The sequence below is a fragment of the Otolemur garnettii genome, unplaced genomic scaffold (genome assembly GCF_000181295.1).
Source record: "Otolemur garnettii isolate 467f Iridium unplaced genomic scaffold, OtoGar3 scaffold00040, whole genome shotgun sequence".
NCBI lineage: Eukaryota > Metazoa > Chordata > Mammalia > Primates > Galagidae > Otolemur > Otolemur garnettii.
The window spans coordinates 3720174-3725302 of NW_003852435.1; positions in this window are offsets into that span (position 1 = coordinate 3720174).

Here is a 5129-nt window from a genome sequence, read left to right on the forward strand (position 1 = left end):
ATAAGCATTCACAGTTCCATATGAAATCTATAACCCAACTATAGTCCAGGATGATGAAGGGGAAAGAGGAGGTGGGGAGGGAGGAGGATGGGTGGATGAAGGGTAATGGGTCAGACTACACCTATGGCCCAGTTTACAAGGGTACATGTCAAATCTACTAAGTGTAGAATATTAATGTCTTAACACAATAATTAAGAAAGTGCAGTGAAGTCTATGTTAACCAGTTTGATGTAAGTATTTCAAATTGTATATAAAGCTAGCACATTGTACCCCATAAATGCATTAATGTACATAGCTATGATTTAATAAATAAAAAAACTGAAGTTTTATTTTCTAAATATTATTTATACCTTGAAGGGAATTTTTGGTCTACTTCTTATGCTCTGACGCCTCTATTTTTCTATGATGGTGATGAGCATACCCATCATTTTTGTTTGTTTGTTTGTTTTTTACTGTTCCCAACAAAAGACCAGGAGATAAGGAAAGGAAAAAGGAGAACTTTTATTTTTTGAAAAGCAATTAATAAATTAAGATTCAGCACAACCACAAGTGTGCTCTACAAAGAACAAGTGTGCTCTGGATTTACTAGAAAAAGTTCCTCCCCAGATTCTCTATCAGATCCTTTATGCAAATGAAAGATTAAAGCTCTGATTTGTCAAAATATTTGACCTCTAATTAGATATTTTTTAATATCAAACCATAAGTTTCTCTTGTATGTTTACAGGTGGTTAGTTTTCGTGAGACTTCTAGCCAGTTTATCTTGGCTCTGGTTACAGGAACTATTCCTATTCAAGATTCCATATAACATGTTTCTCAATGGCTGCATTTCTTAAAAACACAGGAATGTGGCTGCTGTCTCATTTTAATATAGTTTTCTGGCTTTGCTTTAAAATTTAGAGGGTCTCTGTTAGCCACAGGGAATCTGTCTTGTCTGGAAATCTAGGGGTCTTATTTTACATTTTTATTTCACACTGTGATGGTTAATTTTACATATCAATTTGCTTGGAATACAGTACTGAGTTGGTCAGGTTACAGCACCTAGTTTTTGGTCAAACCACAATCTAGATGCCTGTACAGATCTTTTTAAAAAAGATATGATTAAGATTTACTCAATACACTCTTCATAATGCACATTGCCCTTGAAAATGTGGATAGTTATCCTTCTTACTTGATAAAATTAGAGAAAAGAGTGAAGTCCTTTGAAGCAAAAGAAATTCTGCCTCCAGATTTCTTTTTAACTTAAGATTTCAACACCTCCTGGAACTTTCAATCTATTGCCCTGCCCTGCAAATTTCAGAATTGTCAGCCTTCACAATCAAGCAAGCTGATTCATTAAAATAAATCTCTCTCTCTAGCTTTTTTTCCCTCTCTCCTTTCCTTACTTCCTCCCCACTCATCTGTCTATCTCTGTCTTTCTTCTATTAATCATTTCTGGGGTTCTTGGATTGGGGAGAGGGAGAATGCTGACTAGTACACTTACCTTAAGTGAATTTGGGGCATTTGAACCCCCACCTATAGCAAGGGCAAGTGTATTAAGATGTTTTGTTTTAATTCATTTTTCAATATAATGATCCAATGTGTATTGTACGCTAACTTAGACAAAGCTTGGGAGGGTGGTAAGGTAAATGTATCCTACCTGTCACAACCTTGCTCAACCCCTTCATCCCAAATAAGCAGAAAAGAGCATCGCAACCAGGAAGCAATATGAGACCAGGTCAATGCAAGGTGGTTTTACATCCACCGATGACTTTAGTAATCTGCATGTGCCACCCTTTTAGTCACTTTTCAATTTAACAATACATTGGGACCAAACACATTAACATTTTAAAATAAGAAGATTGAGAAATATTTCACATAGCAATGATAACCATGTTGAAAAGAATAATGGGTCCCATGGATGTCCATGTCTTAATTCTTAGAACTTTTGAATGTGTCAATTAAAATTAGAATTAAAGTTGTAGATAAAATTAAGGTTGTTGATTAGCTGAAGGTAAGTATTCTGAATTTTCTATGTGGGCCCAATATAATCAAAAGGATTTTTAAAGTGCTAGTGGGAAGCAAAGAAATAGATCAGATTAACAGGATATGAGATTTTTGCTGGCTTTTAAATAGGAGGAAAGAAGCCAGTAGCCAAGGAATGTATGCACCTCCAACACCTACCAACAACAGACAGATTCTTTCCAGAGCCTGAAAAAGAAAGGCCGTCCTGTAACACCTTCATTTTAGTACAGTGAAATCCATGTCAGACTTTTGACCTATAGGAAAGTAAGAATAAATTTATGGTTTTTGATACATTATGGTAACTTCTTATATAAGCAGGGAAAAACTAATACAATAAACTTTGATAAGATAATAATGGTTATAATAAATTGTATATTGGCAATAATTGTTAGCTATATACTATATGCTGAGGATATTTTAATATTATTTGAGGAAGACCACATTTTTTTAGATCCACATTTATTTTCATACTACTCATTAAACTTTATGATAAAAGTATAAAAATGGCATCTTTTCTTTCCAGAATAAGATTGCTATTTTCCTTAATTGATAAGGCCTATTCACTACTGCCACTTTTTAAAAATAACTTCTTGGTTATAATAATATCTACAATTTACCAAATAGTTGAAATATTCCATATCTTGCAGAAGGTGATTATTTTCTATAACACAGTTCTCTCAGATATATCAAATAAAAGCTAAAGGACTATATCTTGATTCACCATAACCTACCACACATTCTTGTATTACACCTATAACTGTCTGCAGGTTTCAGACTTCCAACTTTTCTATCACTCTCTACCTTAAAGTTCTTCTAGGGAATCTCGCATTCTCTTTATCTCTCTCCCTTTTCCCTTCTCTCCCTCTCTGTTCTTGTTCACTTCTTTTCTTTCCTCCACATTAGCAGTTACTTAGACATGAGCAGGTTGAGTGGCCAATGTGGTTAGGCTATTTTGGCTCTTTTGAACTGGCTTGAGTCAGGCTGGCCTGAATTGTCATGCTGAATTGTCATGAGAATGGGGCTAATCAAGGTCTTGCAGGTGGATTGCCTCAAGATAGAGGCTAAGCAAAGTCTCAGGGACTTTCTGACATTGACAGACAGATGTAATCATATGCCATACTGGCTGGGGTTGTTTGGAAAATAGCCTGCTTAGGACCTTGGAAAACTTTTAGGAGAAAACTGATATCCTTCAAAAGTTGTGTATAAATTCCAAGCACTGCACTCTAGTCCATAGTGCCTGTGGTTGCTAGGATGGGGCCCAGTTTGCATCATGAGTTCTTAATAGTTAGTAAACTCTTCTTTCCTGCTAAAATTTTACTTGCTCAAGAAACAGGTACAATAGTCTTGATGGTGACCTAGAACAACTTTCAGACTGATTATCTTGTCATTAGCTTAAACCCAAATTCTAGTCCACATCATCCAATGGGCTTTCAGTAAAACTGTTTCCAAGGTGATCTCTGAGCCATGAGGTAGGCCTGATCTAGACAGTATAAAACAGAAATGCTGGCCATAATTCAGGCCTCTTGGCCTCTTTGCTTTTTTGTCACAACAGCGGAAGCCCATTCACTATCTATGGTGAGTGTATCTTGCTCTTATTCTATAAACCTATCTTTCTTTTCCTCAATAAACTTTATTTCACACTTGCCTTACTTTGGGGTGCCTGGTCATTTTTAGCTTAGGAGCACTCCAAGAACCAAAGCTGCAGGCAGTTGCCTATATCCTAAAATGTTAGGGTATCAGGCAGCTGCCTATGTCCTCAGTTCATGGGGTAAATATGTCAAAGAAATGTATTTGGGAGTAAAATATTACCAATTTCTTTCACCATAAGAATTTCTTCAAGATATGTAGCTCATGGCTCAGCGCCTGTGGCTCAAGCGGCTAAGGCACCAGCCACATACACTTGAGCTGGCAGGCTCAAAGCTAGCCTGGGCCCGCCAAAGAACAATGACAGCTGCAACCAAAAAACAGCTGGGCATTGTGGTGGGTGCCTGTAGTCCCAGCTACTTGGGAGGCAGAGGCAGGAGAATGGCTTGAGCCCAGGAGTTGGAGGTTGCGGTGAGCTGTGATGCCACAACACTCTACCCAGGGGACAGCTTGAGGCTCTGTCTCAAAAAGAAAAAAAAGATATGTAACTCCTACAAAATGGGTGCATGCCAATTATAACCTTAGTACTGTAGCTGAAATAAACTCTTGATTGGCAATTACAAGTTTATCTTTACAGATGCAAACCAAGAAAGAGATAAGATCGATCTATCTTCTACTCACTGTGAGGATCACAACATTCTCTGTTTCCTCAACCCTGTTTTCAAGTGTTCATCTTGTCTTCCATAAAGTTACTGAGCACTGAATAGAGTTGCTCAGGAATTTCATCCTTTGCCTCACTGCTCACCACACTCTTTTCTTACACTTATCCTTTAAACGGGAAATCTTCAGACCCTTCTGCAGAGGGTCCAGGCTGCAGCGGATACTTCATGGGCTGTGATTTTCCCCTGTGGATCTCCAGATCTTGGATTAATAAATCTTAATTGAGTATGACTTACTTATTTAAGTTAACAAGACCTTATCTCCTAATAGAGTCACAGCCTAAGTATTGGATTCTAGGCCTTCACCAAACAATCTGAGGAGAGGGGGAGATACAATTCTGCCTATAAGAATAGGAGGGTACTACCCAAAAGAAAAATGTAGAAAAATAAATCCAGAGATATAATTCAATCATGCTTCAACTAACAATATTTCTATCCAAGGAATTTTCACTGATGTTAGCTAATAAATCCCTTATTTTTAATAAGTCTGAGTGGAGTTATATTTATTAAAAAAATTGTTTCCAAATTTCGAGGAATATTGGAATCCACTGGAACTCTACTCTAGAACACCTTCAAGACTCTATTGCACCTGTTGGTAGGCCTATGGACAAGAGCGGGGTTTTTTAACCATTTTTATCTCACAGTATACTTGAACCTATAGTTAAACTTCTGCAGCACACTTAAATTATGTTGATCCCCCAAAAAGAGGAAATAGGAAAAGAACATACTTACTGTATTTTGAACTTCTTTTGAAAATATTTTAATTAATCATCTTTACAAGATTTTCAGCATACCTAAGATTCTCTTATGGCACACCAGTTGAAC